Below are 24,955 nucleotides of genomic sequence, written 5' to 3'. Positions count from 1 at the left end.
AAGGTGGCAAGAAAGCATGGCATTTAAGGACCTACAAACACTGAGTATGAATGGGGCGCAAGATGCAAGGGAGGGAAAAATCAGCCAGGAGGCAAGATGGGGCCGGATAACAAAACAGCCTGTAGACCAAGAGAGCCTGGACGTAGTCCTAAGGGCAATGGGTTTCTGATGACACAATCAGATTTCTGCCTTAGCTGCTGTGTGGATGATGATGATTAAAGTGGGCAAGGGTGGATTCAAAAAACAAGCTGGGGTTGTGACAGTCATCAAGGAAGAGACGACGGTGACAGAGCGGAGCAGGAGCAGTGGGAATGGAGAAATGTACTTGGGGTTGAGAGTGGCCAAGGTTATAAGCGATAGAGCTTGGGGGTTAACTGTGTGTGGCAGGGGTGGAAAATGTGGAGTCCAGAGAGATGCAGGGGAATTTCTCTGACCTACTCACTGTCAAGCAGAGATGGAGAAGGGGTCCCGGAGAGCAATGTGAAGCAGTCTCTTCTGGTCCTTCTATCTTAGGTCAGCGCTCCCAGGCTTCAGCCAGTGTTACTGAACACTGAGCCAGGAGAGGGGATAAGAAAGTGGTAGCTCTTTGCTGAAGGAGATACAGTGAGCAAGATTTTCCAGTTCAGCTTACTTCACCCTAGTATTTTCCAGCTACTAACTCCAGTTCTTTTCCAAGAATCTCCGTTAGAGTTCGCCTCTAACAGCAAAAGGTCACACTCCCATTGTCCTCAAAAATTTCAGTCCTGCCATTATCGAGCACCCATGGGCGCCGAGGTCTGGAGCTTCCGGAGAAGCCCAGGGCAGGGTAGGAATGCTCGCACGGAAATCACTCGGCCTTGCTTGTCATCTGCCCACCATCTCCCTCTCGGCCTCCCTCTCCTGTCCTCCACCCACCACCCCGCCACCCCCAGCATCTAGTCACTCTTCTTCTTAATAGTTTTTGAAGAGTTAACAGAGTGGAAAAAACAAGGTTTAGGCACACATTCTAAAGAAAGCATAGAAATATACATCTTGCAGCTTCAGCAACTTGGGTTTGTCTCAATTTTCTTCCAGTCAGTGAAACTGTAAACACAAAAGCAAAACAGAGAGGCATTTCTCAGGGAGCCCTCAGCCCTGTTTTGGGAATACATCTCTCATTCAGGAGTCAAGAACCAGGGACTGGAGCCATGACTGTTACTTCCTTGTAACGTTAATAGTGTAGGAGGGCAGCCCTTTGGTGCCTATTGCTCATGGTCTTCCTCGGCTCTCACCCTCTTTTTTTTTGCTTTTGTTTTTAATGCATGGCCTGCATAACTAGCAGCTACTTAAGGCAAGGTTTTTTTTAGACTTTCTGTAACTTATAACATGGGCTTCCCTGATGGCTCAGTGATAAAAAGAATCTGCCCTGCCAATGTAGGAAACCCGGGTTCCATCCCTGGGTCAGGAAGATCCCCTGGAGAAGGAAATGGCAACCCACTCTAGTATTCTTGCCTGGGAAATTCCATGGTCAGAGGAACCTGGCAAGCTACAGTCCGTGGGGTCACAAAGAGTCAGGCTCAACTTAGGGACTAAAGAACAACAATAATAACATGTAACCCATTGGGTAGGGTCATATAAACAGATAGACCTTGTTTTAAACACCAGCTCTATCACCACCTAGTAGCTGTGTGATATCTTGGGCAATGTTACTTCACCTTTCTGAACCTCAGTTTCCTCATCTGTAAAATGGGGATAATCTCACTAATCATGCCTATCTTGTAAGGCATAATTAACGGTCAAGAGTTACAGACTTTGGAACCAGACTATCCGGATCGCCACCTTAACTCTGCCACTCACTATGTTGCCTTGGGAAGGTCACTTCATCTCTCTGAACCTCTGTTTCCTCCTTTGTAAAATGCAGATAATGATGGTGCCTACCTCACTGAGTTGTTATGAGGAGTGTAAAGCATTTATAATCCACTTGTGTGGTAGGGCTCTACCAAGAAATAAACCCTTATGGAAGCACTAGACACATAGCAAGTGCAATTTCAGTATTTGCTAAATAAATAAAAAGGACGTTTGAGAAGATTAAGAAAATGTATACGAAGACAAGTGGCTATTGTGGAGTCAGTGATTAAAATTCGTACCGCCAATCCTGCACTCCTGCCCCCCCGCCTCCAGCCTGCCCTAGGCTTGGGTACATGGTATATGCGGAGTGTGTACTTACTGGTGACAGTTCAAGCAACTCTAAGAATTGAGTGTTACTCTCTGGCCCTCAAGGTTTATGTTCTTTCTTTGCAAGGGGAAGCTGGGGCTGAACTTGAGAGCCTTGTGAGGGGAGATGCAATTTTCCTTATTTACTAACATTTACTTGGACTGGTGTCTGGGACACCCAAAATATGCTATGAATCAGTCAGAGGATAACAAGATCTGCAGTCCTGTACAGATTACTCACTAATTTGACATTTGGGAATTTTTGCAAAATGTTAGGGAACATTTGACAAGCTGCAAATTGCTATCTCTATAAAATGCATTTGAATCTGAGGATGGGCAGCCCTCTCCACTGATGTGGTTCCATTTGTTCCTAGCACCAGCTGTTGCATCCTGACAAGGTGGCTCCTTTTTTTTTTTTTCTCCCCCTGAAGTAGAGAGTAGTGGAAGTTTGCCCTGAAAACACAATAACTAAAATTCATTGAGCACCTACTACGGGTCAGGTGTCTTGACATTTTTTGTCTTGTGTCATCTTCACAATCATCCTCTAAGGTATGTATCATTAGCCTGTTTATTTTTCAGCAAGGAGACTGGAATCCAGAGAGGTTAAGCAACCTGTTTAAGGCCACACAGTTCTGAATTTCTTAAGCTAGAATTTGAACCAGGGTCTACTTAACCCAAAGTCTGGATTCCAATCCAGCAGGCTGTCTTACTCCACCAGAGCATCATCACATTCTGACTTGGATCTCCCACAGCTGGAGGGGCAAAGGAGAGGAAAATTTCTTGGTAAGTCCCTAAACAACGGGACAGCATCAGTGGCCATGAAAGCTTGTTCTACACCATTTTATAGTGGGACCTGAATTACTTAGTGATGTAGGACTTTGAAGAGCTTTCTCTTATCACGACATTGTTCTCAAAGTCAAACAAGAAAGGTGGAGTTACTGGACTGAAAACCATGCTCCCAGTCTCCCATCCCCTTGGCGTGGTTATCATCCTCACATTATTTTTGGCACTCTACCACCCTAATGACACTCACCATTCCCTGTCAGACAGATTTTCTCCCTGCTTCCTATCAACTCCTTGGGAACAAAGGGGGCATGTGTGCAGGCTCTGGGTCTGATGAATATAGGATGCCCAGGGGATGGGAATAGGGCCCTTAGGGAAAGCATGGTGCCTGGGGAGGTCTTTCATGGGCGAACTCAGTTGTATGGAGGTGCTATTCCAAGAAGAGGGCCCCCAGAGAGATACTACACACTTCAAAAGAGCAAACAAATGCCTCCTGATCTTAAAGGCAGCTCCAAAGTTACCCTTTCCAGTTAGTGCTTAAATGAAAGGCAAGAAATAAATGTAATAGGGGGCAAGGAACTCTCCCCTGGTGGATCAGTGGTGAAGAAAATGCCTGCAATGCAGGAGACCTGGGTTCTATCCCTGGGTCGGAAAGATTCTCTAGAGAAGAAAACGGCAACTCACTCTAGTATTCTTGCTGGAAAATCCATGGACAGAGGAATGGTGGGCTATAGGTTATGGGGTCACAAAGAGTCAGACACAACCTAGAAACTAAACCACCACCACAAGAAACTCCTAGGATTTGTCATACATTTCCTGAAACCTGTTCTTCCCTATCTCTTAGGTATTTCGGGCATCCCCAAAGGAACAATAAGTTTCTCAAGACAGATTGTATGCTCGATCTTGACTCCCAGCTGCTTGATTGTGTTGTGTATTTGGTAAGTGCTTAATAGACGCTCATGGAAATGAAAATCCATTCCTGTGAATCTTAATACTTTTGTACTCACCACTTCAAGTATTGAGAGTGAGTGAACAATTTCTTTCTCTAGTTAGGAATATTTTGTTGTAATTTTAATATTATTAATTGGGGGGAAAGCACCATGACCATTTTATAGTAATTTTTATTTTATTCATTTCAGTAACATCTATAAACTGTAAAGAGTAGTAGTCTGAGGCCTATTCTTTAACCTACTTACTGGCAGTGTTTGGTGCTTGCAGAAATGCAGGCAAGGACTCTGGGACCTAGGAGGTGGGAGTTGGGTGGGCAAGGTTCTGGCTTTGGGGCCAACGATTTGGCTTCTTTTGGCTTCTGTTTCTTCACTTTCTTTTTCATATAGTTGAAAGCCATGGCCGTGTTAGCAATTGCCACTCAATTAAGAGCACTAATTCCAAATACAAACTGGTAGATGGATAAGCTTATTCCTCTGGGACTTAATTACCCTAGAACTGGTCCAAGCAACATTAGCCTCACTCAAAGTATCATTACACACTGTCCAAATGGTCTCCTAAATGTCATCCTTGGAGGCAAGGGGACAGCATGGGCTAGTGAGTCAAACACCTGTTTATCTGGAGGCCTTGGAGTGGAGCTGGCTCTGTTTCTATCGACTGATCAAGCCAGTTCCGCTTTCAGGAGTGCTCTAAACTCATCTGTAAAATGGGGAGATGGAAGAAGATGACCTCTGAAGTCCCCTCCAGGTCTGTACTCTACAAATCCTCAGTAACGGCGCTGAAGCACCCAAACCATCTTAGTAGGTACCGGGTGTCACCCAGCTTCTCCTCATGTCTGCACAGACCAGCTTCCAAAGGACCATGCTCAAAACATTGCTCTGGGTCTCTCTGGAGAGGAGCCTTTCAATTTTCATGTCCTATTATTAACCTCTTCCCAAGCTCTGTTTTCCAAGTTTAGGTCGGCTCATCAGAGTTGAACATGGACTATTTGGATTTGTGCCCAAGCTGTTCTCCGAGCCTGATAGCACATTCATTACTCCCTACCCATGGTTTCTGCTAAATGACCTCGTTAGTGCTATAATTACATGTTGCTCTTCAGAAAGCTGGGGGTGGGGTGGGAGATGAGTTAACGAAGGCCAAGTACTGAGATGGAGTTCAGTTGTAAACATACTGAATGACGCCTACCTTCCCCAGGCCTGATTACCCAGGGGGAGTTGGAAGGGAAGTTTTATGTTCTTTTCTCTCTCCTTTCTTTTTCATTTCCCATTAACGGAGGATGATAACATATACAAATGTGTTGGTGGTAGTTGGTAAATACATGAATTTGAAAGCTGGGTGGTGATATTTTTACAACTTAATGTATATGGAACCATACATTTCCTGGAAGTAAAGAAATGAAAACAAATGTTTTCTGAGCACCTATATAGGTTTTTGTTCATCTTTGCCACAAATTTATGAGCTAGTTATTATCCTTGATTTACTAATGAAGAAGCAGGTTCAGAGAAGGGTGTTTTCCAAGGGCAAAAACAAGTATATGGCTGAGTTAGGAGTTGAACCCAGGTGTGCCTGACTCCAAGGCTCAATATCCCAGGCTACCTCTCAGTTCATTCATTCACTCACTCACTCATTCAGTCATTTGTTCAACAAATATACTCTGACCTCTATCTGATGACAAAATCTAATCACATAATTTCAGAGTTTCTATTTACTCTATTTAATTTTACAGATTCCTCAGATGACCCTAAACTCAGTGGGGTCTTCTTTTGTAATAATTTTCTCAGTCTTCTCAGGCTTCCACCTTGGGGGTCAGATCTCAAATCTGAGATTCAGAACCCTAGGTGTGTGAGCGTGTGCTCAGTCGCTCAGTTGTATCCGACTCTTTGCGACCCCACAGGCTGTAAACTGCCAGGCTTTTCTGTCCGTGGAATTCTTCAGACAAGAATACTAGGGTGGGCTGCCATTTCCTACTCTGGGGGATGTTCCTGACCCAGGGATCACAGCTGCATTTCCTGCACTGGCAAGTGAATTCTTTACCACTGGGCCACCAGGGCAGCCCCCAGGACCCCGGGATGTGTGTTTAAAGACCGTCCTGTGCAAATGTCTATTTTTTTAGTTAAGGAAACTGAGGTTCAGTGGCTTTTTGAAGTGGTAAGCTTTTCATTCCAGTACATTCTAGGGATGTCAAGCATATATTTGAATTTACTTGGGGTGCTGAGAAGTGATGATTGTATGCTGTAACACAGCGGTCCCCAACCTTTCTGGCACCAGAAACTGGTTTCTAGGAAGACAATTTTTCCGTGCATGGGGGTGGGCAATGATTTCTGTTTTGCCCGCTGCTAACTTCCTGCTGTGCGGCCCAGTTCCTAACAGGCCATGGACCCATACTGGTCCATGGCCCAGGGGTTGGGGACCTCTGCTGTAACAAATTCGAAAAATTTCCCCTGCTTTCTGGGACAGTTCACAGTGCATGTGCCTGACAAGAGGTACTTGTCTCTTTACTGCACACATCAGTTGATTCACAATGAACTTTTTCAGAAGCTTGTTAACTTCAAAATTTTGTCATCACACTTTTGTGACAGAGAATCCATTTTCCAGACTAGATCTCTGAAGCATTCGGAGTCTTCTTTGAGATTTATTTTTGGGTGGTGGTAAGGTGAACCAGGAGAGTCAAATACCTTTACTTGTCCCTACAGAATTCTTTCTGCCAATTTTTTTTTTTTAAAGTGGGAAACACAATATGTTGAATGATGAGAGAGATGTCTACACTTAGGGCAGAATAAATGATGTGATAGTAATAGTAACGGGATGCAACTTTAACCAAGTGATGGACTTTATTAAAACAGGGAGTCTTACCCATCTGATTACTAATTAGTATTTCACCATAGAACTTGGAATTTGGCAAACCATGCATTTAAAAATGTGAGCATCGTTTGTTTGACAGACTGTCAAGACACTCATGCAGGCTTAATGTATTAGTTTATTCTATAGTAATCAAATTGTTATTATAACTACAAGAAAACTGGAAAAATAAGCCTTTCACAGTCAAATTAGTCATAGGAAAGAAACTAAAAGAACCCCCCAACTTTGAGCAACAGTAGGGACGCTATCGTAGGGAGTTGGGGTGTGAAACAGCAGGAAACCATTATCATATGCAATCCTAGTTTTAATGATTCCACTAGAACATTATAAACCTATAAAATAGATGCCTCAAAATAAATGATAGATCTCATAGTAAAAGCCAACTCTTTATTCCACACTGATCAATTTGGGAGAACTGGTCCCTTCTTCTGGAAATAAATCATTAAGCTGCAGGTTTCACCTCAGAATAACTTTTGGAAGAATTCTTCAAACCTCTTAAAGTAATTCACTTATATTTCTCTTCTATTTTTAATACCCAAATATATACACAGGAGATGCAAATACATCTCTAGAAGTTTTGAATGAGTGGACAAAGCAGTGTTAAAAATTCAACAGCACTAATTACTAGCTGAGCAGTATAAAAACCTCTGAATAAATGTCAGCTGAGGAGATAAGCTCTTATCTTAATCTAATGACTCCACAGACTTAATTTGTCAGGCCAGCCTAGTTGATGAAAAACAGGTTTCTATTCTCCAGTGTTAGCAGGAACATCTTTCCAAATCTTTGAAGTTGGATAGTAATACCGTCAGTGTCATCCTGTAAAAATCTTCTGACCAAGCCAATTTAATTCCTATTGTCCTGTTACACTAATTAAAGTTGTTCCACCCCTATTGGACAAATATCTGAGTGAAGCCAATATGTTTTTAGATTTTTGTACCTTTTGAACTAGTCACCCTCAACTCCCAATGTTTTGTGCTTTTTTCATAGGGCTAGAACGTCAGAGACCATCTGTCTTCATATAGGGAGGCTGAGATTTCCAGAGAAATGCATTAATTCTGAGGAATCCATTTACTGAGAAGCCATGTAGCAGCACGGAGATTCTGAGGCAGAAAAGCCTGGGGAATTTTTGCTGTGTCACTTACAAGCTGTGTGACCTTGGGTAAATGTCTTACTTTCCTAGCCTCAGTTTAATCATCTGTAAAATGGACAATAATCACGGATATCAAGAAGGTTAGATAAAAGAACACACGCCAAGTACTTAGAGTGCCTGACCCTTATACTTAATAAAGGTTAGCCTTCATTCATTCACTGACTCATTCATTTCTTTATTCAGTCAATGAATAAATATGTATTGAATCTTTTTTTGAAATAATTTTATTGAATTTTCTTTTTTTTCAGATTATTATTATTATTATTTTTTTGATGTGGACCATTTTTAAGGTCTTTACTGAATTTGTTGTAATATTGTTTCTGCTTTATGTTTTGGTGTTTTGGCCACAAGGCATGTGGTATCTTAGCTCCCCAGTCGGGGATTAAACCCATACCCCCTACATTGGAAGGTAAAGTCCTAATCACTAGACTGCTAAGGAAGGCCCTGTGTATTGAATCTTAATAAGTCTATAACACGTGCTGGTGCTCTAGGACATATGCAGAACCAGAAGGGAAGCTTCTTTGCTTTCATAGGATTTTGTGTGAACTTCTTGCTCAAGGAAGCTCAAGCCTGACAAAATCAGCTGATCTTGCCACACCTGGGAAGGAAATGTCACAGAACTACCATGGCTTTCCATTCCGACTTGATTGTGATTGCTGGCTTTCCAGTACAAGGGAAGTCAATTGATGGAAAGTCAATTGCCATCTCAGGGGTCTGTTATGCTGATGATGTGAGATTGTGTATGGTGGAGAGCCAAATATTGGTTGCCTTCTAGTGCCTTGTGTTTTATCCTTGTGACCCAGAATCACATGCTTGGTACAAACATGTCTAGGGAGCCCTCGTCTATCTTGTTTCACCCTGATCTCATCAGTCAATGTAATATCCTTCCCAGTAGCCCATATGTCTTCTGCTTACTCCCTTTCTCACTTGCTTATACTGTGCCATAGTGGTTTTCCATTCTATTCAATATCACTTGGAGATATTTGTTGATATTTATTTCTTTGATTTCCTCACCTTAATTGTGATGGCATGATTTCTTTCAAACCCCTTGAAATTTGTGCATATACCTAAAAGCATATATTGCAAGTCTGTTATATACTAGAGACCCCACTGAGTATTGCAGACATCAAACTATGTAGGATGCAGCCTCTACCCTTTGAAAACTTTACAGGGGTGTGGCAAAGGCTCTAGGAGTACAGTGGAAGCACGACAAGGGTAGGGGTGGGGAACATTCAACTTAGACTGGAAACTCACATGTGGAATGTTTTCCAGAGGAGATGACTCTTGGCCTTGGCTCTGAAAACGAAGCAGGAGTCAGTTGGGTTAGGATATAGGAGAAGGACATGTCTGGTTGAAGAATCAGCATGTGGAGATAGAAGAAAGAAGTTCACTAGATGTGTGAAGAGCCTGAGAGAAAGCAGTAGGAGATGAAATGGAAATGAAGGGTCATAAAGGTCTTCTGGGCTGAGGGGTTAGAATTTCACCCTGAAAGTGACAGGACCCATTGATAAATTTGGGTCCAGGAGTCAGGTTTGTGTCAGTGTTCTCCTAGTTCTCCTCACCACTTTCATGGTCTATTGACTACATGACCTTGCACCCCCACTGCCTCCCACCTCCCAGCTGCCAGGCTCACTGAGCTCCCTGGCACCCTGCCCTCAGCATCCTTTTACACCCGGTTGCCTGTCATCACTGATGACGCTTATGCAGCCCCTTGACTTCCTCTGCTGTAACGATGTTCACTCTACTCCACCTGGTCGGCCCTTTTCTTCTATTACACCCAGAACTGCTCCTCCTTCGAAGCCTCTGGCAGTGACACCCCTATTCCTAGTCACCATCTCTCTTCCTTCCGCCCACAGAGCCTTAGTGAAATATCCATGACTTGACCCTTCCTACCCGCTCAGTCCTGAGCTCTGTAGGCTTCACTCCCTCTCCACAGCCCTATACAGAATATCGAGGGAATTTCTCTTAACAACCTTGTGAATCCCCTTCCACTCCCAATCTTCATTTTCATCCATTCCCTTCATTGGTGGCAGAAAATGGAACAACCTTGGCTAATAATTCCACTTATCTCTTACGGTGTCTGGTTTTAAGTTGAGCACTCAACACTGGCCTTTCTTCAACTCTGCTAGACTTACTGTTACCTTCCTTTCTGACACACTGTTTTGGGCTATGACTTTTTGTAGGAGACAGGTGCCCTGTCTTCTAGATTATTATATTTTCCAGCATTTTCCCTGTCCTTCACCCTAATGTTAACACAGATGTTTGGAAAAGAGTGTACACCAAATACTGTATCCAGGTGAGCCAACCTATTGATCATTGGCCAATCAGATTTTTTTTTGGACAATTTGTTTCTGTATCATTTAAATAGGCTGCACTTTATATGAGCTATAGCCAGGGGATTTCTGTTACTTCTGACCCAAAGCTTTGACAAGATCACCACAGCCCTCAAGTCTCAACACTGCTCATGTTCCCCTTACTGTCTTTATTATTTGAGTAAGAAAATAGAGGCTCTATCACCAGAAATCCCTCAGTTTTTCTCCAACAGTTTTAAACTATGTTGTGTACTAGTTCTGCCTTGTCTCAGAGAGACTCCTACGTGATTTATTTTTAAAAAGACAATTAGGAGTTTATCTACATTTGTTAAGCTATTTCTGCTACTTACTTTATGTTTCCTATTTACTCTCTTTTATCTTTTTTTGTTTTCCTTCTTTTTTGTGTGGGCTGATTGAGTTTTTTTAATATTCTGTTGGTTTGGAACTTATGCTTACTGTTTCTATTCTTTTCATGAATTTTTCTAGACTTTTAACATATATGTTCAAACTTACATATTCTCATCAAAGCTTAATCAGTGTCTCCATCACTCTCCTGGAAGCTTTAACTTTCGTACTCTCATCTGAGTAAACTTTCATTGATCTTACACTAGAATGATCTAGTATTGGAGTTATATACACAGGAATTATTTTTATAAGCACAGGAATTATTTGTGTTATTATTTATAATCAATACTTTTTCAGATTTACCAACTCATTTTACCAATTTTTTTCCCCACACAGTTCCTTTTTCCTCCAAGGTTAATTTATGTCCCTTACTGAATACATCTTTGAGTAGTTTTTTAAAGGAAAGAGTTGTGGTCAATAATTTTCTGAATCCCAGCTGTCGAGCAGCAGTTTGTATAGAATTCCTGATTCATAGCACTTTTCCCTTATGCTTTGAAAATTATTCCATAGACTTGATAGTCATTGTTGTAATGAGAAGTCCATTGTCAGTTTTTTCATTACCTTATTGGTTATCTCTCTTTTATCTCTGATTCTTTTACATTCTCTTTAATTTTGATATTGTATACTTTCACTATGATATATCTAGGTGTGAATTTTTAAAACTTGATGGGCTTTCCCAGTCTCAGAACTCACGAGTTCCTTCAGTTCTGGAAAATTCTGTTACTATCTCTCTGTACTCTCCCCTTTGCCCCTATTCTTTCTAATCTATTCTTATGAAATGACTATTATGAGATATATGGTAGAGTTTTTAAATCATTTCTCTATGCCCTATGTCTCTTAAATTCCCCTTTTTACCCCCAGATTTAATCTTTTTTGATAACTTTTTGGGCAGTTACTTCAAGTTTTTCAGTTTGCTTGTGTCTACATTTTTAACCTATCAAGTTATTTCATAAACATTTTTATTTATTTTATATTTATTGGTCCTCTTTTATGAATGTTATCCCTTTTTTATTTCCAAGAATTTAAAAAACTACTCATTTTAATGTCCTTTCTGTATCATTCAAATATGTCTCTGTTCTTGGGTTTAAACTTCTCCACTCTTCTGGTTATTGGCTTTCTCTCCTTGATAAGGATTTTTAAAAGTACAGTTTTGAATTTTGTTTATGAACTCATCCTCTCATTTTCTTGGGACCTGTTGTCCTTATAGGGATGGTTTCATGGCGGCTTCTGTTCCACTCCTACAGCCTATTTCTGACCAAGGCTTATAGCTGTGACTCAGATGGGTATATCACCCTGCAGAAATGGTGAAATTCTGGAGCCTTCCCCTGAATGCATTGTCCTAGTGCTAATACAGGAACTCAGGGCTTATCCCTGTTTATGGACAAGTGGCTTCTTTTTAGATATAATCTTGGGCTGATGGACAGAGACATTTTGGCAGCCATTAATGACGATAAAGCTCTATTCTGACTTCAGTCTCAGGTAGGTGGTTTGTATCCATTTTGTGCACTGGATATTTAATTTTCACCTAACAACTTGGTTTCTCAGTTGTTTCTCTCACTTTCAAATATCTCTTTTTAGGGAGTTCTCTCTGTTTTGTTCTGGGTTTTTTTTGTTGTTGTTGTTTTATTTTTTTTTGTTTGTGGAATATGTTTCTTTTTGTTTTTGAGTATGTATGGTTTTTAAAAATTTGTTTAGTTTTTAACTCAACAGTATATGAAAAAGCTTAATATGTCTTTTTTACAATACATACTTTGTTTCTTAAAATTTACATTCACCTTACTTATAAGTTACTTTTTACTTCCTTATTTACAATGCCGTAACGTTTTTATGTTTATATTTTATTCTACAATATAGCTGTTTTATTATTAATTTAATTTTTATTTTTATAAAACCAATACATGTATATTATTTTAAAAGTCATGTAGTACTAAAAAGCTTGTAATGAACCAAAATAGTTTTCTTTCTCTCTGAATCCTATGCCCAAGAGACAACTGCTCTCATTTCTGGCTCTTTCTCCTGATATTTAACTTTGTGTTTCTAATAATAGCTGACACTGCTTGCCATGTACTAGTCACTCTTCTAAGTGTTATTACTTCATTTAATGTAAATAATATGCCTATTTCTTGACTGATAAATTTTAGGAATATTTTATTGTATTTTTGCCATAGTAGATAAAAACTTAACTCTTTGATATCTTCTTCTTTCCCTTTCTACATGTTTATTTAAATAAAACAATTTTAGTTTATTATGTACATATAATGTACATGTGATGAGCCATGGTGATTTGCAACTATATTTCTTTCCTTGTCCTGCCCTTTTTTTTCTGCTGAAAATGACATTGCCTTAATTTTTCTGAAGTCTCTTTTTATATGCTTATGATTAATTTTGCAAATCTTCTAATATCTCTGCTATAAATAAATAGTTTTGTCAAGGGACTCACGCACAGCAGCTCTAACTTTTCTAGAGAACTTCTCCCCCCTGATTTCCTCTCCTTGCTCCTACGTGGACTTTTTTCTTTCCGAAAGATTTCACAGATGTCATTATATGATGCTTTTGCCTCTCTTCTGATATATTTTCTGGATTTCATGTCTTTCTTTTTCTTTGGTTTATTTCTTGTTTTATTGACACATGCTTTCCATTAACTTTCTAAAACATTATGTTTCAGTTCTTGCATGTCTAAAATGTCACTTTACTACCCACATGACAGGCTGGGAATAGAAAGCTAGATTGCAAATCATCGTCACTTAAAGTTTTGAAGATATTGCTATTGGTGAATCTGATGCCACTTGGGTTGGTTTCTTTGTAAGGGGTCTAATTTTCCCCATCTGGGAGTTTTGTGATTTACACTACATCCCAGGAATTCTGAGCTTTCATAGTAATATGCTCTGGTGTGAATTTTTTTTATTGAGGGCAGTGGTTGTTGGTAGTGTTGTCATTATTGTTTAATTTTGGGGGCTGAGTTAAATTTGCATATTAGTTGTTTAATCCTCTGCTATTATCCTGGTTTTCAATTCTTTTAAAATTTTTTGACTTATTTTATGATCTAGTATATGTTCTATCTTGGTGACTATACAACTGTGCTTCAAAAGAAGTTGGATGATGCACTGCATAAATATCTAGAAACATCAATTAGGTCATGTTGATAGTGTTATTCAGATCCTCTGTGGATAGGATGGTTTTTTTCTAGTTTTTCAATGAATTGTTGGGAGACGGGTACTTAAATCTCCCACTATGATTGTGGATTGTATATTACTTCCTTTAAACTTTTTTTTGGTTGTATTTTAAAATTATTATTATGCACATACAAATTTATGGTTGTTCTCTCCTTCTGATGGACATAGCATAATTATTATAAAATGTCCATGTCTGTCTTTGATGTACTATTTGCCTTGATGTCTATTTTGTCTATTATTAATCTAGCCACTCCCAGCTTTTCTATGTTTACTGTATGTAATATATATCTTCTTTTTATCCATTTACTTTCAACCTATGTGTTATCACATTTAAAATATGTCTTTAAAGTTTGAATATTGTAGGATCTTCCATTTTAAAAATCACTTCTGATCATTTTTGCTTTTTTGCGGGGGGCAGTTAAGTGCTTTAACATTTAATGTAATATGTTTGACTTTAGTTTGTCTCTTCTGAATTTTACTCCTCTTATTCTCTTTCCTTCCTTCTTTTGGATTGCTTGAGTATTTAAAATATCTATTGGCATTTTAGCAGCACCACTTTGCATTATTTTAATTTATGCCCATAAACTAGTTCCTTCTGTATCAATCAGAGTCTTATAGGGAGATAGAAACTGTACCAGTTATTGAATAGAATTTAATAGAAAAAAGTGTTATCCAGATAACTAAAAAGGTAGAAAGAAGATGCTAAGATATTGTGAAAGTGGGAGGCATGTATCACCCTTAGGGCTGAGAAACAAAGGGAAGAAATTGTAATTATTAAAGCCTAGAAGCTTAAAGGAGGAGCCCCAAGGAGGTGAAGCCAGACTTCTGAGAAGTGATGCGTGCTTGGTGATGGTGTCTGCATTAGGAAAAGACTGGGACCCAGACTCTGTAGAGGAGAGTGCGTGTTGGCTGGCGTGCAGTGGTGTCTCAGGATAGGGGTGGTGGTACGGAGAGGCTGATTCTATGAACTGGAAAAGCTTCGAACTGAATTCAGCTGCTGTTGCTAGAAGGAGCTGCCACTGATGAGGTGGAGGAGTACTGCTGGGGTGACACTTATAGGGAGAGGACAGGAAGCCCACAGAAAGCATCAGAGAGCAGACAGGAAGGAGCAGATCTCATCCACCACCTCCAGTCTACCTTTCTCTAGCACTCCCTGTTAACACGGCTTCCTAGGAGGCCAACCAGCAAAGCAAAAACATTTGTAAAGTCCCGGACTAGCATCACAGAAAGGAGAATATACAGATAGGCTTGGAGGTGAGACATACCATGTTATTAAATGGTCCTCCTTCCTATGATGTAGAACATCTTTACATCTCTTTTATTTAAAAGGTTCTTTCTCTTAGACCTGCTTGTTCTGCCCATTATTCCTCCTCCTCCATACTTCTTGTTTCTTATTAACCTTTTATGATTAGCAAATATCAAAGAATCTGCCATAGGCAAGATAGTCGGTGCTCAAAAATGTCTGCTGGATTAATGGTTATACAAGAGAGTAAGTGATAATTGTCAAACAAGCAGTGCAAACTCTAATTGCCATACAGGCTCAAGAGAGGAGGGAGAGACTACCATGAACTTGGGTGGCCCCAAAGGCTTCATTGATGCCATGGGTCATGAAGTAAACTATGATGAGTGGAAGGGTCTAAACCTATGGAGAGAAGGATGAGGCATTCAAGGTGGAGAGCACAGCATGAACAGAGACTGGAGGTAAACATGCTAGATGCTTTTGGTAGACAGACAAGGCTGGAGCAGAGGCTTCCTTCAGGAGTTTAAGGCTAATTTATGGATAGAGGTCCTTTCACATCTGGTTATACTGTGAAATCTTAAAGGAGCAATGGGGATACTGTCATGTAAGAGCTAAAGAAGAGCCACTGATGGTGTTTTAGGCATGAAAGGGTCCTGATGAAGGCAATGCTGAATTAAAGTGCCGTGCTGGGTGATGAGGGAGTGTTGTTCGATCTTAAGCATATATGTGCAGCAGAACAGTGCCGCCTTTAATAGAAATCAGGAAATCAGAAAGAGAAACAACTTTAAAAATTTTTAATGGTTCTGGGCTTTTGATTACACTGAGTTTTTTATTTTAATTTGAGAGTTCACATGCAGAATCAGGGAAGTACAGAAAGAGCCAGAGAATGAGCTGGGGGGAAAGTCTGAGGGGTTGAAGGAGCATCCAAATGATGTATGAAACATGGAGGGAAAAGTTTCAGGTCAACACAAGGTCAACCTTGCCTCTGCAAGGGTGGGTGACAACTTGAAGAGGTTGTTGAAGAGCATGTTGAAGAGACAACTTGAAGAGCATGTTGGTTTGGTTTAGTTAGATTCAACCCTTGAAATTAGGGGTGGACCAGATGCTTGTTACCTGACATCCCTTGCGTCCCACTTTCTCCTCTGTTGAGGGTGCCAAACTATTTTTTTCTCTCTTTGAGGACCACTTCTCCATCCTCTGAAAAAGAACCTTTGTTTATGTATTAATTTGTGGGAAAGTCTTATATCTGTTTTCCAGGTTGGAAAAGAATGACTTTTTCCCTCCTCTATGTTCTTTTGAATTGTGCTCTTTCTTTTTCAAGGAAAACAATTTGAGCATGAAAAAAATATTTCTGACACATTCCAAACTGGAATTACAATACGTTGTTGAGAAAACTAAACCCACCTGATAAACAGGTGGATGAACTTGTTCAAAATCCTCGAGTTTCCTGTCCCACCAGAGCCTTTGCTATCCATCCATGTGAGAGGGGTTCTGTTTCCTGCTTTGGTTTCTGAATGTTGCTGAAGCATTTTTGCTGTTTTTAGGAGTAGCCAAGGCCTCTTGACCAGAGCCTGGGAAAGCCAGCCTCATTCCCCTCACATGGAACTTCAGCAAACTGCTCGGGCTGCCAGGCACGTTGGAGATCCTGTGGGTGCAACTCCGCAGAGACCAAGGGCAAGATAATCAGTCCAAGGAGACAGTTAATTTTAGTACAAAAGAGGTTAGATGTGATTTATTTCCAACGCCAATGAACCAAAAGAGCTAACAATCATCAGAACAAAACACAGAACCATCAAATACTCCACATAAAAATGGCTTATGTCAGCTGAGATGGGCCTTGTCATTAGCAAGGGAGGCAGGTTTCAGGTGGCTCAGGAGCCATTGTGGGGGGTATTTTCTGGTTGTCTTCATAGGAAAAGTGGTTTGAATCATCAAAGAGTTAGAGGAATGGATTTGGAGATAGGGAAGAGAATAGGAGAAGAAAAGAAGGCAAGAGAAGACAGGAGGGGTTTTATAGAATTATCATAGCTCATTCATCATTTTGTTCATCATCATTATCTTCAGAAAGCATAAGGCTAGGACAGGATCCATGCGATTTGTGCTGCCTCTTAATCATCACTTTTCAGCAGCAGCAGGAGGACCCTCCCCAAACTGTGCTTTCTGATGAGCAGAGGTCAGTGTACCCAGGGCCAGTCCCTGTAGCACAGAGCCTCACCTCTGGAGGGTCCCTGGGCAGGCAGATTGTTCTCTACTTGGGCACTGTGTTCTCTTGCACTTGAGCCAAACACAAGGACTTGTCAAAGGTCATTGCTCACAGGCCCATTGTTGATTTATTCAAGTCTGCAAGATACTTAAGCAACCACTTTTCCTGTTTCTGAGGCTCACATAGCATCTGAATCCCAGGACCTGGAGGAAGACTGGATGAGGACTCAGATGGAGATGCACCAAGTCCTACAGACTTATTTTAATGAGGGAAGAGCCTTAAACGCTTCCTGTTCTTCTTTCTAGGTCATTGTTTACCAGAATACTTTGTCCCTTCTACTTAATCACCCTGTCCTCTCTGGACTGACTATATCAAGCACATACTTCTGTTATTGCCTTCATATATAACACATTATATGTCTCTCATTTTTTCACAGACTAGGACAATGGCTTAATTATCTGTGAGTCTCCTGTACCTAGATCAGCACTTAGTGTTTATATATTGAATGGATAAGTGAGTGAATGAAAGCCGTTTATATTGAGGGAACAGTAATTACATTAAGAATGACGCTGTCTACATCTATCTCTGGCAAATAAGAAGGGAAATAACTGTGAGGGGGAAAACTAAACCACTTTTATTAAACTTAACGAGGAGAAGACTCCAGGGCTATTGCTTAGGCTACTCGAGTGGGATCTAGGGCTGCAGCAGCAGTTAGATCTGAGCTCCCATGTGGCTGTGTTGTGCATACTTCAAAGCCAGGATACACAGCTTACTTTATATCTCCAGCAAGCCCTTCCTTTTTCTTAACTCTTCCTTATAGCTCATGCTGACAGAGATCGTAAGGTATTTTCCTGTTCTCAGTTCAAACACACTGTCCTGTTGTCAGACCAAATATCCAGTTGTAGGGTTCAGGAAATGCACCTGTACCTCCCTAGTTTTCCTTTAAATGTGTGACCTTAGATTGAGTCTTAAAGGGGTTACATACATACTTAAAGGGGGAAATAAAAAAATGTATCCATGTGTGTTTATCAAATAGGAAAACAAACAACTACATTTGGTAGTTGTTGGGATGGAACTGGATTTTCCCTATCCTCCTGTAGGCATCTTTTTTTTTTTTTTTAATCACTGTAACCCTTCTCTTGAGCACACTAGAATCCTCTGCCTACCAGTCAATGGTCATTTGAAGCCTTGCTAGGAATGATCATCCCTTATTGTTTTCTATTAAAGCTTCAGGCATGCACCCCTATTCCCTCTCTAACTTGTTCATTTTTTGGCTGCAGAGCTGGGGAGCAAAGCTGGCATCACATGGGGAGTTTCCATGTGTGAATGTCCACATTCTTCATTCACATCCTTCAAGGGTTTCCTTTAACATTTTCTGATTGTGTTTCTCAGTACATGGTGTCAACAGCTCTCAGAACTGTTAAGTTTTCTATTTATCCTCAGGCCAGGAAAAGGCACAGATCACTGCAGTGTAAAATTACCAGTGTTTTTGACAGTGACCTGGAAGAACTATGGAATGAAGAAATTTAGCCTTGAGAGCTGAGGTCCAGCCCCAGGCCCATCTTAACCAAGAAGTTCTGCTCAATTATACAGGTCACAAGAAGTTCTGCTAGTCCTGAAAATATTGAACTCATCAAATTTAAGTTGGGTGTTGCTGACATGTCTTGATGAATGGCCAGTTTCAGATACCAAGTACCATATTTACTTATTTCCTCCTCTATTTTATCCCTACACCACCTTACTTTTGAAAAATAATTCTGTAAGTTGAAATCTGCTTTTTATTTCCTTTTTAGGAGGTCTTCAAACCAGCACAAACTCTTCTAGAGGTTTAAAAATGCTAGTTGGAGCTTTATTTATTGAAAATAGAAGAAAGGGAACTTAATTCTTTGAAACTGTTCTTGCCAAGCCTTAGAGAGAGAATGTAATGATTGTTATAAGCTTGGGTCTAAGAGCTAGACCACTTGAGTTGAATGCTAGCTCTGCCATTTCCTAGCTATGAATCTGTGGGCAAGTCACCTTCTGTGTGACTCAGTTTCCTCATGGGGATGGCAGTAGAAATGCCTACTTAGTAGGGGCTCTTGTGAGTTAATAGATATGAAATATTTAGAACAGTGCTTGGCACATAGAAAGCTCTCAATAAATATTAGCTATTATTTTTAATTATATGGTAACTTAGAACTGTTGCAGACATATTATGGATGTACAATAGAATCACAGTGTTCACTCTGAACAGTATAGAAAGTGGAAGTGAAAGTTGCTCAGTCGTGTCCGACTCTTTGCAACCCCATGGACTATACAGTCCATGGAATTCTCCGGGCTAGAATACTGGAGTGGGTAGCCTTTCCCTTTTCCAAGGGATCTTCCCAACCCAGGGATCGAACCCAGGTCTCCCTCATTGCAGGTGGATTCTTTACCAGCTGACTCACAAGGGAAGCCCAAGAATACTGGAGTAGGTAGCCTATCCCTTCTCCAGCGTATCTTCTCGTCCCAGGAGTTGAACCAGAGTCTCCTGCATTGCATGCAGATTCTTTACCAACTGAGCTATGAGGGAAGCCTGAGCAGTATAGAACTATCTACTGAAAAAGGGAATTGTGCACATAAACATGATATAGCTCAAGATGCTCACACTTAGTCACTCAATCGTGTCTGATTCTTTGCGACCCCGTGGACTGTAGACCACCAGGCTCCTCTGACCATAGGGATTCTCCAGGCAAGAGTACTGGAGTGGGTTTCCATGACCTCCTCCAAGGGATATTCCCAACCCAGGGATCGAACCCAGGTCTCCCTCATTGCAGGTGGATTCTTTACCAGCTGACTCACAAGGGAAGCCCAAGAATACTGGAGTAGGTAGCCTATCCCTTCTCCAGCATATCTTCTCATCCCAGGAGTTGAACCAGAGTCTCCTGCATTGCATGCAGATTCTTTACCAACTGAGCTATGAGGGAAGCCTGAGCAGTATAGAACTATCTACTGAAAAAGGGAATTGTGCACATAAACATGATATAGCTCAAGATGCTCACACTTAGTCACTCAATCGTGTCTGCTTCTTTGCGACCCCGTGGACTGTAGACCACCAGGCTCCTCTGACCATAGGGATTCTCCAGGCAAGAGTACTGGAGTGGGTTTCCATGACCTCCTCCAAGGGATATTCCCAACCCAGGGATCGAACCCAAGTCTCCCATATTGCAGGTGGATTGTTTCTGACTGAACTACTAGGGAAGCCCAAGAAGACTGGAGTGGGTAGCCTATCCCTTCTCCAGGGTATCTTCCCAATCTAGGAATCCAACTGGGGTCTTCTGCACTGCAGGCAGATTCTTTAGCAGCTGAGCTACCAGGGAAGCCCATAGCTCAAGATAGTTGTGTCTAAATTAGGAGAACAATTCTAATGTGTCTCCTTAGTCTACTAAGCCATTCCTTCCTTAGTCAGATCCTTTTAAATGGTCCTGGGCCTTGTAGATTTAGTTCTTAGTGTTCAAAAACCTTGGTGAGTAGTTATTTTTTAAATGTAGTCTATTACCTTGCTTCTAAGGGTCATTTTAACTTCTTCAGATGTAACCTAGGTCTGGTCACTTATTCCCAAACTGCAGGAGATACACATTGAGGTCTTTAGAGCTCCACTGACCTTCCTGAGAAGGAGTCCCAGAATCCCAAAACCTCTTTTCTAAAATCCTTGTCACAAAATTTTCCTTAATTTCCACTCTCAGAGCCCTTTTATGTCTTTAATGTGAATGACAGATTTCAAGGATTATGCAATTGGTTCTTCTATATTTCTCCTTTTGGAAATTCTGCATATGGTATAGCACTTTCTTTGGAATGCAACATCAATTGTATCTCAATGCATCAGTCAGAACTTCCAATTTAACATCCTGTTACATTTCTAAACTCATTCTTTGTACCTCATCATGGTACACTGGATAGAACATTTATAACTATCCAAGCCTCACTGTTAAGCCAATGGAATTAGGGATAAAGAAGGAAGGAAAGTAACATTTATTGAGTTTAATTTGCTTGACTCACTTAACTAGAAAATGGCAGGGCTGGAGTTACTGTCCAGATCTGTATGTTCTAAAACCCAGGTTCATTTGCTATAGGATGAAGTATTTATACAAAATCTATCCAAGGAAGTACTTCTTTACATTCCTTCTTCCATAAACTCTCTCCATTATATTCATTATTTTCTTAAAACACAGTCAAATAGTTTTGGGTTTTTGGCAAATGTAAGAAAGTGTCAAAAACTTAGTTAAATTTTTCTTCTCACCCACCTTCTTCCTTCTACTTTATGAATGAGGTATGGGAAACTTCTACTTTATAGGCTTTGAGGGCTTTAAAAATTTATTAGTGATGATGTGTTTATTAACTTGTTCATAAAAATTTGAACTTCATACTCTAAATTCAATTTGTCAGATATGAGAAAATCATATTATGATTTGTTTCTTCCCTGATAGCAATGTGAGCTTCAGAAACCAATACAGAACTTCTTCTTTCTAATCCTAACAGGGAAGGCAAAAAGGAGCAGATATCTCTATCAAAATGTCTTAAAACTAGTTTTTGTCCATACCCAGACACATACCTATGAGACTTTAAAGCACCAGGAAAAATGAGGAACTCCTAAAGAGATTCAATACAGGGGGGGAAAAAAAGATTATCTTTTGGGTAATGAGAATCAGGAATGCAGTTGACTTCTCATCAACAACATTGGATGCTGATTGGATGCTATCCCCAGCCAAACCCTAGTGAAGTAGCAAAAGGAAAAACATAGCAAACATGAAATAAACTATAGTTTATATTTCTGAAAAAAAAATCATTGAGAGTGAACTCCGGAACATCATGAAGGAGGAAGACATGGGATCCAGGAAACAATAGCTCTGACTTCCCTGGTGGCTCAGACGTTAAAGCGTCTGCCTACAATGTGGGAGACCTGGGTTCAATACCTGGGTTGGGAAGATCTCCTGGAGGAGGAAATGGCAACCCACTCCAGTATTCTTGCCTGGAAAATCCCATGGACAGAGGAGCCTGGTAGACTATAGTCAGTCAGTGGGCTCACAAAGAGTCGGACACGACTGAGCGACTTCACTTTCACTTTCAGAGAGGGCAGAGAGAGAAGTCCCTTGGTGACAGCTGGGCAGTCACTCAAGAGCAAGCTGCCTGGATGGGAGTAGAAATTCAGAGACAGCTGGGTGGATGTCTCAGGAAAGAAGGAGATTGGTCCACAAGTAAAAATATTTATATAATCATGATCGTATAAACCCTGTTTGTAGGTTGTAGGTTATTAATTGTTAGAGTCAATCCCTAGACAAACTCACAGAAGGCTTAATTATAATTACAGAAAAGAACATAAATGTTATCAATTTTGACAATGTAAATATATTGGTAGAGTTGACAGATATTGGGATTTGGGGTGGGGGATGTGGGGTGGGAGAGGGAAAGATGAGCCAACAATATACTTATCAAGCTATATACATAAAGTTGCTGAAATGAGACACAAACATTGGCTATGTTATTTAACACTACAAATGTAACCAGTAAGAAAATCTAAGCCATAAATTTTAGAAATTGGGAAGATGGAAGTAGATAAAGTGGGAGGGGGGAATGTACGGGAACAAAATATTCATAGCAGAGGTGAATAGCTATTGTTAAAAGCTGATTAAAAGAGACATAGAGATCTAACCCTGTTAGAATTAAAATAAGCACAGAAGTCCAAAGAGGCATATCTGAAGCAGCAGGTGATTAAGAAGGGGAATTACTTGGAGTAAACCAAGGACTGCTTAGATCACCTCTTGTCATCATTGTGATGAGCAGGAGATGGAATCCTGCCAGGTGGTTAGCCCAGCTGTGGATGGTACTGCATGTAGGCCAGGCTGGCCAGGAACTATCTGAGTTAATCTTTGTGTTTTGAATCTAAGCAATGGGAACTGGAAACTCATGTTTCTGTCTACCCAGCTATGGAATCTTGGTTCTCATGCACCGTTTCCATTTTGCCTTCTCACTCCATGTACCAGTGGTTTTACCAACAAATCTTGTAGGTGACTTTGCTCTGGGAAGAAACTCCTAGAAATGTTGGAATTTCTCTTTTTATTACACACTTTATTTACAACGTGTAAATCGGGGCTGAGGCAACAGTCTCAAGGCAGACAGCCAGTTTGCCTCTGATGACAACATTGCAACAGGGTATTGCAATCTGTTGACTTCAGAGTAAGCTCACAGCACTGGCTGTGACCCTGGGCAGCCTGAAGCAGCAGAGACAGGTGGGCAGGGTACCTACTTCATAGCTCAGAGAAAACTATTGACTGAAAAGTGTTTTCCCTTTGTTCTTCTCAGTTGCTTTTAACTGGGTGAAATGCTGCTCACACAGGATTTCTAAGTCTGATAGCCTTAAGCGAGTTTTGGCCAAATCACTTTTCTGGACAGTTGTCTTTACTTTGTGAAAATGGAAGCAGCAATAAGAATTATAGGACTTTATGGGTTTTAGCAGTTGTTTAATTTTCTTTTTTTATAGAATGCATTTGCAGGAGACTAATGGCTGAAACACTCAGAGAGCCTCAAAAGCTTTATGGTATGTTGAGATAGAGAATTTTCAAGTGCGCCCAGAGTTTCTAAATTCTTTGAAGCCCTTCTGAGACCTTTCCTAGAACACTTGGCCCCTGTAAACAGGGGGCTGTGTCTTCTTCTTACTATGTGTCTTCTATCATTTGCAATGTTGGTTCTAACACTACATCAGGAAATGGGATTCTGGGGTACAGAAGTAATACAGAAGGACCTCGATGAATTTGAGAGTCATCTATTCAGCTTAATCAAGTGGGAAGTTAAATCTATGGTCTATATAGTTTAGTAATAAAAGAAACAATATTTCTCCAATCCACCAAGTTCCTGCCTTGGCAGACAATTTTCCTCAAGTCCTTGGCAGGATATACCCAACACTAAGAACTTGTAATTCTCCAGCAGGGGAAGAAGTTTCCTGATAAAGGGTCTTGTTGGCCACCACTTCATGGACACGTTTTGAATTACTCATTGTAAGGGCCTTGGAAAGTATTGGACTGTGTGTCACCATTTTCCTAAATATTGATTAGTTTTCTTTCATTCTGATGGAGTGGATGAAGGTGAGGTTGGGAATCGCTACCAAGCATCACTGAGCCTGGGCTCCATGTGGATCCATCTTCATCTCCCCTTGCTTTTCTTCTATTTCCTTTGTGACTAGTTCATATGTAGAAATCCTTCCATGTCCTTTGGTAAGACTTGGCACCAAGCAAGACAGAAATTTTGAAGCTCTCCAGCAGCAGAGACCCAGATTTTCACCCGGGAAGCCGCACCTGGACTGGACCCATTTGTACCAATGGCCCTGGGTCCTGCACTATCCGCACAGCCCTAAAAATAGCTCTCAATTAACATTGCATTTCAAGAATTGGAAAATTTCCCAGAAGTCCATTCTTTTCTCCTTTTTCTGTTTCATTACATTTTGCAGTAATAATACACAAGCCTGCAGAAAACATGATGGGTAATGAAAAATTGTAATTAATATAAGCAGTGTAAAGCGTGTTTTTTTCTCTGTTGTCCTTGCAGAAAATTGCTGCTTTAAACCAAGCAGGATGTGAAAATGCATAAAAACCCCCTTTAATCTGCCATGGTTTGTAAATATCTTATGCAAAATGGTTAAGTCAACTGTCAGATTTTTTTTTTTTAACATAAGTCACATATTCTTGTAAAAAAGTTTTT

At 40.5% G+C, this 24,955-nt stretch overlaps 1 long non-coding RNA gene across 1 annotated transcript in view; it reads left to right on the top strand.

Moving 5' to 3' along the window:
• The first annotated feature begins 1,523 nt into the window (after positions 1-1,523).
• The window catches only part of LOC122436726, a 34,958-nt gene continuing 11,526 nt past the window's right edge, over positions 1,524-24,955 (top strand). Inside the window, exons 1-3 of the long non-coding RNA XR_006268090.1 lie at positions 1,524-2,955; positions 3,800-3,893; positions 7,750-7,921. This is a non-coding gene — a long non-coding RNA (uncharacterized LOC122436726). The remainder of the gene's footprint in view (positions 2,956-3,799; positions 3,894-7,749; positions 7,922-24,955) is intronic.

The sequence above is a fragment of the Cervus canadensis genome, chromosome 2, assembly GCF_019320065.1.
Source record: "Cervus canadensis isolate Bull #8, Minnesota chromosome 2, ASM1932006v1, whole genome shotgun sequence".
NCBI classification, from domain to species: domain Eukaryota; kingdom Metazoa; phylum Chordata; class Mammalia; order Artiodactyla; family Cervidae; genus Cervus; species Cervus canadensis.
Note: the sequence above shows the minus strand (reverse complement) of the source record. Positions and strands in the feature narration are given on the sequence as shown.